This window comes from Aplidium turbinatum, chromosome 8 (assembly GCF_918807975.1).
Source record: "Aplidium turbinatum chromosome 8, kaAplTurb1.1, whole genome shotgun sequence".
Lineage (NCBI taxonomy): Eukaryota > Metazoa > Chordata > Ascidiacea > Aplousobranchia > Polyclinidae > Aplidium > Aplidium turbinatum.
In genome coordinates this window covers 6,995,041-7,005,533 of record NC_137479.1, presented here as the reverse complement: position 1 = coordinate 7,005,533, position 10,493 = coordinate 6,995,041, and the positions used below count along the sequence as shown (strand labels likewise).

At 34.1% G+C, this 10,493-nt stretch overlaps 1 non-coding gene across 1 annotated transcript; it reads right to left on the bottom strand.

The window, feature by feature from the left end:
- Positions 1-310: 310 nt before the first annotated feature.
- Positions 311-417, bottom strand: LOC145776458 (U6 spliceosomal RNA). Its single transcript, XR_014290248.1, has one exon. It is a non-coding gene; the product is annotated as a U6 spliceosomal RNA (small nuclear RNA).
- Between the last annotated feature and the right edge of the window lie 10,076 nt (positions 418-10,493).

Genomic DNA, 10,493 nt, shown 5'->3' with positions numbered 1-10,493 from the left:
GTTATTCCAATGCGATGACCAGCCACACTGTCCTAGTGGTTGATTAAAACGTCTGTTTTCGAATTTCGAAATTGTCTGTGAGCATAGGGTTGCTTATTTTAAGTTTGCAAATGTCACGTAAACACTAGTGTGCGTTTCACCGTTATTGTATTGCACGAGCAGTGTTCTCTTTATGCAAGTTTTTGTTGGCAAAATAGGTCGGTGTGCCAACTCAATAAATTAGCAAAATATTATATATAAATTTAAAGACTTTTTCTGAATGTATTATGAAAATATTTAGCTTAGTACTGCAAAACGTTTTTTTTTTTTTTTAAATATGGAACGCTTCACGATTTTGCGTGTCATCCTTGCGCAGGGACCATGCTAATCTTCTCTGTATCGTTCCAATTTTAGTATATGTACTGCCGAAGCAAGTACAGCAAAATGTTGTTAATCAACAAATTCTTGCCACGCTGATAAGCACCGCAACTTTCCGCAAGTGACAGTTGTCTATAATAAAAGAAAGGCGGTTTTTATCATCATCATCATCATCGGCCATGCCTGAATAAGGTTTTTATAGACTCTCACAAAAAAGATGAAAAATCAACTCATTGCTTTTTTAGAGGGAAGACCGTTCATGAATTACGATTTTTCGATGATTTCCACAAGCGTTTGTTTCGTGGTGCCTGATTTCATATTGGAGCCTATTTTTCGCTGATATGTTTGCAGGTCACTATTGTTGCTTGTATTGCGATGTGTCAAACATTTTCTTGTTTACCGAAATTGTTAATTGCAAGGTATCTTTTGTGAAGCGAAGTGACAACACCACTCTTGCTTGGCGATGCATATTCTGATGAAACCGCTCGCCTCGCTAAAAGTGCGCAAAACAAGTGGCCTCGTTTATAAGGCATTGTTAAAGAAGTCAAAACTGTTGTTAAAGGAGCTTGGCCTGGCAGTAGCGTTGTTCGATTAATTTTGTTGCTGCGGTATTCTAACATAAATATGAACAACATGTAACGCTGGATACTGGGTACGAAATGCGTTCTTTTCTAGCATAAGAGTCAACCTACCTAAAATTTTATTAGTGCGGCCCGCCACATCTCTCCTTAGTGCCAAACTGGCCCGCATGCAAAAAAGGTTGGTGACCCCTGGTCTATATGAAACAAACCAGGATTGTGTTTTATGGTTTGCATTCGGAGTCGGAGTGGAGTTTGGAGTCAACATTTTCAAAATATTTGAAGCAGGACTTTATTTATTATTTATATTAATTATATTATATTTTTTATGATTGAATTATAGAAAAATTACTGGGAGGCTGAGTTAGTGAGTTGGTAATTAGATCACACAGTAATAAAAAGAAGCTAGCCTCAAGTCTAAATATAGTTATTTTTAAAAGTTTTATGATGAATATACTTGCTGGTTGACACTTGATTGCGTCATCAGTAACAAAACCTTGATTAGAGAGAGGTTTTTAGCTAAGCTGTAAGCTACATAACAGTTCAGCAATATTTCTTTATATTTACATATATACGTATACACTATAGGCTACAGTTCACAGATCTTTTGAAACTCTAATAAAATCATCATCGTTCAATAAACACATCGAATCAAGACTGCAGCTCCTCCATAGCAAATGATCACGAACTGCCACTGGTTGGTACAATTCCATAAATAGAATAGCCTAACTGTTAATGATTCATAGAAAGCGTAAAATTGCTTTTTTTCTCTTTACCTTTAAAACGGTTTGCACGTTTTCATTTTGCAAAAATTTCATCCACACAAACCAACCATACCTATGGTTTAAAGCTATTTGTTTTTCATATCAACGAAATAATAGTTATGTAAAAGCTTGTTCCTTAAAATCAAGCATTAAGTTGATTTTAAAATCTTTAGCCTAAGCTGCAATGGATAGCTCTAAATTCAACTCTGATTTGCCTCACTCGCCACTGCTCTAAGTAGGCCTAAGACACTTTAAAGAAACGCAAGAAAACTTTTGTTTTATTAACAACAACAAAATTATTAGAGAAAACAAGCATTCTTGATTCCAATATCCAACTAAATTAATAACTCGTTTGTTGCTGAATATGTAATAAAATTTTCAGATCAGTTTGGCACAACTTCTTACTTCAAAGCTCCGGCAATAATTCTTTAAAAATCTCATTAGAAAGACAACTCTTTTGTCTCGTTGTGATATCAACTGGTGCAGCAAACCTCTTTTCAGCCAAGTAGTTAGGCCTAGTGGGATTATCCACAAGAACTTTGAGTGCTTAAGGCTTTGTATGATCCATCAAAAGCTCCGGAGTGTTTTTCCACGGTCAAAAAACGCATGTTGACAGAAATAAATTTTAAGAATATGACCTAAAAATCTCGAAGGCTGCTGTTTGCCGAAAAAGTTCAGAATCCAAAACCTTGATTTAAATTTTGATCAACATTTAAACACCAAGTCTACGACTTGTATTTCCAAATGTTATCTTTTTTTGCAATTACTGAAATCGATTTACTCAGGTATACATATTTTTGAATATTTTGACCAAATTTACTTCAATTTTTAAGGATACCGGTACTTTGCTTAAAAATTTGGTCAATGATCGACAAATAATCGAAAAAAAGCTAGGCCTACAGTACTAGCATTTTCTACATTTTTGTCAAATACAAATGAGTTTCTGAGTCAAACGTAAGGGTCAAACTTTATACTTCTATTTCAAGAAGAACCACAATTATAACACGTTTAAACTGTCATCTATATTGGTGGTTTGCAATCTATAAGCGTCACTTGCTTTTGACTACAATTAAACATTTCTTATTATTATATTCGTACAGCGTAACTCGTAATATTTTTCCATCAACCTTTTTCGATTTTTTAATTCAATAATCTTAAACTTAAAAATAAAAAGTCACTCACTAAAGTTGTGTTCGCAGCCCTGGGAGTGCGCATTGTTCTCTGCTTCAAATGGAACAACGCCTAGCATTGAAGATTTTCTTTTCTAAAAAAATAAACAATTTCTTTCACATAAAGGGTTTCTTTATTGAAAATAATGTAAAAGGATCGAAGACTTATTTTTAAAATAGCATTTGCTTTAATGGAAAACTTGCAAAATACGCTTGCTGACAACTTGAATAGACTTATGATAACAAATTTTCACTGTTTGTTTCCAACTCAAATTTCGTATGGATTGCTATAGAGTTAAGAAGTAAAGTACTTTTTTAGTTATCAAAGATATATCGTTATCTAATGCAGCTAAGAAAACTCTTTTTTGCCTTGTTCAAAATATTGGTTAAAAAAAATGTAAAATTCCTTATCAACATTGTGGTTCAGGTTTTGTGCCGAAAAACCTAATTTTAAGGTTTTTAAATTTGTTTTATTTAAGCTAAATAGGTCGCAAAATTTATTAGTGAATAAACTTAGGTTTTTGTTGTAATTCTGCCTGTGTATAAATTAAATTAAAACAGTTGTATCATGTCTTTGGATGAAGAAGAATTTAAACTTGGCGAGAAGCTGAAAGATATTTGTAACTTGAATGGCAAAGAAAAAAATATTAAGGAATCCGCAAAACTTTTGCACCAACTGGGACTTGTTTATCAAAGCAGAAGTCCAGACAAAATTAGCCTCATTCAAAGTGCTGCCTTGTTGAATGCAGCAATAACAAGAGAACCTGATAATGTGGAAAAGGCAGAGAAAGATTTGCAAAACCTTTGCGAAGACATTCTTCATCAAGCTGGTGCAGTGAAAAAGCAAGCGAATATAGTTGACAAAGCAAGAGATGTAAAAGAACGATTAAACAGAATGAGGCAATCGGTAAAAGAATCTTTGCTTGAATTGAAAATAATTCCAAATAAAATAGAAGAACAACAATTGCACAAAAAAAAATTGAATAAAATTGCTAAAATGCAACAGATTCAAGATAAAGTAGCTGCTGAGTATATATCAATCATGAAAGAAATCAGTAATTACTGTGAACAAGTAATGGGAAGGCGGCCTTGTGAATATAGTCATGTAGGTATGGGATCACTAGCCAGAAAGGAGATCACCCCATATTCTGATTTCGAAAACATTATTGTTTTGGAAGAAGGATGTCAAAACTTAGACAATTTTGAAGCTATATTGGAATATTTCAGGTGGTTTTCTGTTATCTTTCAGGTCATATTGATTAATTTATACGAAACTATATTGCCAAGTGTAAGTATAAACTGCTTGAATGATACAACCAAGAAAGATGGAAACTGGTTTTTTGATGCATTCACTACTCGGGGTGTCTCCTTTGATGGCATGATGCCACATGCTTGCAAATCTCCACTTGGTCGACAACAGGTCACTAAAGACAAACCGTGGACAACAGAATTAATTAAACCTGTGAGTGAAATGCTGTATTATCTGAAAACAGAACAATCTTTAAAGAACGGTTATCATCTCAGTGATATTCTCACTAGAACCACTTTTGTCTCTGGTAAAATGAAAATTTTCACTGAATTTTCTGAAGGTGTTCAAAAAACATTAAACTCAATCCCCTATCAAGTCTTGAAAGATGAAATAACCGAACAACTCAAAGACGATTTGACCAGTTTTGCAATAAAGCCAAATCTTTCAGGTACATCAAAAGACCAATTCAATCATAAACGAATTGTTTATCGAAGCATAACATTATTCATATCTGCTCTTGGAAGACTACATAAGATTTCTACTAATTCTTGCTTTGACATCATTGTTGAACTTTATAAAAGAAAACTAATCAGCAAATATTCAATGCAAAAGTTGTCATTTTCCGTGGCAATTGCACTTGAAGTGCGGTTGAAACTTTACATGAAACACAAAGGACAAGTGGATCTGATGAAGAATATTGTACCAAGCATCGATCCAAAGTTCGAGAATGCAACGTTAATAGACGTGGTTGGAGAACACAGCTGTATCAGCTTTTTTCAAATTGCTTATTCTTTGCAATGCGCCATTTGTAAACAATTGCAAATGAAAAAGGTACATTTTTACTCACATTTAACTTTGTTGAATGTTCTCATCTGCAACTTTCTCAACTTAAAAGAGCTATCAAGAAAATTGATGGAATCCTTCATTGATAATCCAGTTACAAATTCACAATTACTAGATTTTGAAACAAGTATCCGTTTATTAGAAAAAAGCATGCACCTGTTAGACCAAAAAACTAAACAACAAGAAGTAGAAATTAAAAATCAGTCTACACAGATAAATCCAAGGGCATACTTCGAAATAAGCAAAGCTTTGCATCACATAAAAAGTTACAACGACGCACTTGAGTATGGAGAAAAATATCTTGAATCCATAAAATTTTCAGTTTCAGAAGACGTTGACAAAAACATCGACACTGCCGCACTTGAAGCAATTGATATTATTGCACACTGTTACATGGAATTACAACAGCATAATAAAGCATTGAAAAACTACAGAAGACTTTTATCAAAAATTGAAGAAAACAATAATGGCGATGAATTAACCAATAGAAAAGTGGCGAGTATCTTACACCATATTGGATGGTGCTTCTATGCTACAAATCAAATAGTGGAAGCAATAAGTTATCTACAAAAATCCCTGGAAATAAAACAACGTTTATCAGCAGATGCAGACACGGATCAAAGTGTAGCCAGCACTCTTGGAATGATTGGTCGTTGCTTAATGCAAACTAATAAATGTGAAGAAGCCATGAGTTATCTTGAAAAAACGCTAAAAATCGAACAACGAGTGTCATTGGATGAAGACGCTGACAAGGATGTGGCGATCACCTTGCAAGACATCGGTCGTTGTTTAATGAAGAGTGATGAATGTGAAAAAGCCATGAGTTATCTGCAAAAGTCGCTAAAAATCCACAAACGAGTCTCATTAGATAAAGATAATGACAATGTTCTGGCGATCACCTTGCAAGACATCGGTCGTTGTTTAATGGAGAGTAATAAATATAAAGAAGCCATGAGTTATTTGCAAAAGGCGCTAAAAATCGAACAACGAGTATCATTAGATGAAGACGCTGACAAGGGTGTGGCGATCATTTCGCAAAACATCAGTCGTTGTTTAATGAAAACTGACAAATGTGAAGAAGCCATAAGTTATCTGCAAAAGTCGCTAAAAATCCAACAACGAGTATCATTAGATGAAGACGCTGACAAGGGTGTGGCTATCATCTTGCAAAACATCGGTCGTTGTTTTATGGAGAGTAATAAATGTGAAGAAGCCATGAATTATTTGCAAAAAACGCTAAAAATCAAACAACGAGTATCATTGGATAAAGACGCTGACCAATCTTTGGCGATCACTTTGCAGGAAATCGGGCGTTGTTTAATGGAAACTAATAAATGTGAAGAAGCCATAAGTTATCTGCAAAAGGCGCTAAAAATCAGACAAAGAGTATCATTGGATGAAGACGCTGACAAACATGTGGCGATCACCTGGCATGACATCGGTCGTTGTCTGATGAAGTGTAATAAATATGAAGAAGCCATAAGTTATCTGCAAAAAGCGCTAAAAATCCACAAACGAGTATCATTAGATGAAGACGCTGACAAGGGTGTGGCGATCATCTTGCAAAACATCGGTCGTTGTTTTATGGAGAGTAATAAATGTGAAGAAGCCATGAGTTATCTGCAAAAAACGCTAAAAATCAAACAACGAGTATCAATGGATAAAGACGCTGACCAATCTTTGGCGATCACTTTGCAAGACATCGGTCGTTGTTTAATGGAAACTAATAAATGTGAAGAAGCCATGAATTATTTGCAAAAAACGCTAAAAATCAAACAACGAGTATCATTGGATAAAGACGCTGACCAATCTTTGGCGATCACTTTGCAGGAAATCGGTTGTTGTTTAATGGAAACTAATAAATGTGAAGAAGCCATGAGTTATCTGCAAAAGGCGCTAAAAATCAGACAAAAAGTATCATTGGATGAAGACGCTGACAAACATGTGGCGATCACCTTGCATGACATCGGTTGTTGTTTAATGAAGTGTAATGAATGTGAAGAAGCCATGAGTTATCTGCAAAAAGCGCTAAAAATCCACAAACGAGTATCATTAGATAAAGGTAATGTACAAGGTTCTGGCGATCACCTTGCATTACATCGGTCGTTGTTTGATGAAGTGTAATAAATGTATAGAAGCAAAGCCTTCTTTAACTTTACATAAACTTTCTTTAACTTTCATATGAGAAGCAGTTAAATTGTGAATTTGATGATGAGGTACGTAAATATTTTAAGCAGCTTGACAGAGGTGGGTTAACTTTTCCATCCTGTGCATTGCTACATGTTTTTCAAGGTGCTTATGCTATTTTTAACTTGTGCATTTCAACTGAATATGAAGGCAAGTTTTTGAAATTGAACAAACAAAAAAGAGTGTTTCTCGAAATCAACAAACAATTTTGGGTTTGTACTGATGTCTTTGATGTTGGTGAAAAATGTATGCATTGCAGCAAACTGCTTCGTGATGTATTACTGCAATGTGTGAGCGTGCTCAGTAATATATTTTTGAACAACTATACGAAGGCTAAGAATGATAATGTCAAATATTCTGCTGTTTTAAGTAAAAGGGCGGCTAAATATTAATTTGGCATTCATTCTTTGTGTATTAACTGCCTACTTGTAGTTTAAGTGTAATGCTGGAAAAAAAATTTTCTTCCAAGTAGCAACAATTTTATTGTCAAATTTTTGAAATTTTGTTTTGTGATTTCTGAAATTTGTTACTAGTTCCCAGTGATAAAATATAAAGCTTGTTTGCGATAATGCTTCCAATACTGATTTTACTAAATATAAGTCCTAACAAGCAAATTAAGGTAATTTTGATCAATTTTTACAAAAAACATAAATTTAAAAAAAAAAATTCTTAAATTTTCGAGTAGCAATGCTACTATGCTACCGTCTTTTTTCATCACTGTTTAAGTGTATAGTATCATCGTTATCATTTAAGAATTTTATGCTTCCAGTCCTCTGTTTTGTTTCCAGATATTTCAAAACAATCACCTTTAAAATGATTTGTATAAGTGGAAAAAATGTTAGTATTAGCAGGTTGATTTGTTACAGATTGGCGTGTTGAAGTAATACACACTAGGCTATTATTAAATATTCACCATCTGACTGTAGAAAATGAAGTTGAAACTGAACTGTCAAATTTTGACCATATCTTGGTTGCTTTCAGATTGCAAAATTCCTTTGAGATAGAGAAATCTGACCCCAGTATAATATACTGGGTATATTAATATATACCATTTTTTCTATTCTAGACAAATCACTAAACAACCAAACATTATCTTTATCTTTTTTTTTTCTATTCCACTAAGCTCTCAGGACAGGAGGTTATTTTAAAAAGTCTGAAACAATGGAATTAAAAGTTTTCAGCAACGAATTGCTAACTGACCATAGTACTTAGAACTTAGCAGATTACAAGTAGTTGATTTGGTGTGCCCAACTACTCGTTTTGTTGGTTAGGCGCAACACTTTTCAGTCACTCCTCAGCTCCGGCAAAATAACATTTATAATATGTAAATGGTAAACTTGTGTTATTTAGTAATGCTGATACTCTGTGCAACGCTTATATTGCAGTACACATTATACTTGCTATTTGATAGGTTATCTTATTATAAATTCTCAAGGTAAAAAGTGAGACTCGCATTGTTAATCCAAAGCTGGATCTTTCATTGTGTTCTGTGTGTAACGTGATAGTGTCATAATCTCTGGTGATGATGAAGTGGTGAAGTGCCCTTTTAATTTTGTTATGGTTTTATGGCCATGTGTGTTTGGCGGGGCATTCTTGTCCAGCCAGAAAAAAATTTCTCCAGTTTTATCTTGATTCAACGTTACCAGATGTTGAGTCTACAAAAAAATGAACAGATTTTGTTGGCTAGGCGTTAGTTATTGTCCCAGCAAGTAACGTCAGCCATTTTTGCAAGTGACTCGTGTGTCACAAATGTAGGCAACCTGTTTTGTATTAGTACACTTTGGCAAACTACATTTTTTGCCTCTTTACAAAGGTGTTGCTTGCATATGAAGTACACTAGTATAGAGTGTTGAGTTATTGCATCAATGCAGAGTATTACGTTTGATTTTCGTTTGGAAAATTTTTTTAATTAAGTAATGGTCATGTATCTAGTAGTAATGGTCATGCTCATGCACTTTAGAAATGAATACTTTGCAGCTTACGGACTTATGCATTTTGTACTCTTTCTGTCTTTTCATTTTATTTGTTGCCTTTGTACGACATATGTACAATATATATTATAAACATCACTGATTTAATTAATTTACCATGTAATTAGTAAAATTTAACAAATGGATGAAGAGAATAAGATTATTAATATTAAACGGTACTGAACCACATGGAAGGTGTTCATGGATGGGCATTATGTTGTGTTTTTGTTTTGTTTATTGTGTTGTTATTATACAGGGTGGTCGCTAGAAAAGCAGAAAATTTCATCATTTAATTTGATCTTCAAATTTTCTGCTTTTCTAGTGACCACCCTGTATTATCCACTTATTATTTATATATGTTATTTTACGATAGTTATTGCAAGTAATGCCTAGGGGGGTGGTTGACTTGATGACCCTCCGGTCCCTTCGCCACCTCCCTAGCCATGATAGTGTGCTTGTCATTGTCGTGACCACAAAATAAACTTCTTGACTGTCTTAAATAGCTATGTTATAACATCGACAAAGAAATAAGTGCATCATGGTTGTAGTCACATTAGATTGTTATTGCCAAATTGGCATCTTGCAGAAACATAATCGTATTATTCTTAAAGTGAGTTTTAGTAACAAGTGAGAGAAAGCATCTCATTCTCAGTGTATTCTTTTATTACCTTAGTACAATGTTATATTTTTAGTGCCAGTACGAATTGTCTTGTACCTTTGTGTTTCGGATCTTTGTGTCAGCATTCAGCAATAAACGTGGTTAGCCTACACAATTTTCGATTTTCCAGTGGGTAGTGTTTGCAGATTTTATTAATTTTTTTTTTAATTTACTCCAATTATATGGCAATAACAAACCCGATATAAGTTGGTCCAAGACTAACGTAAAAGTATGTAGAAAACGGAAATTTTTTAAATAAGGCAATGCCAGTCTTTAGTGGTACTTGTAAGCTTGTATCAAGTCATTGGTGTGAAAACTCTGCATAGTTTATGCTGATCCAACGTAAAACAACTCTTTTACGTTAATTTAACGTTGAATCAACATACAAGATTTTTTATTTGACAATAAACGTTGATTCAACACAACATTGCGATAGTGTTCCCACTGCGATTGTCTTAGCCATAACGCATTGTGTTGTTCTCAATTACCGCAAAGTGAAAGTTGAGCCTGTTTTTCCGCCATCTTGGATTTCGTTTCCTGGCCTGTAAATTTATAGATGGCCTTGATAGAAGCCATGAGTTATCTGCAAAAAGCGCTAAAAATCCAACAACGAGTATGATTAGATGAAGACATTGACAATAATATGGCGATTAAATTGCACGACATCGGTCTTTGTTTAATGAAAACTAATAAATATGAAGAAGCCATGAATTTTCTG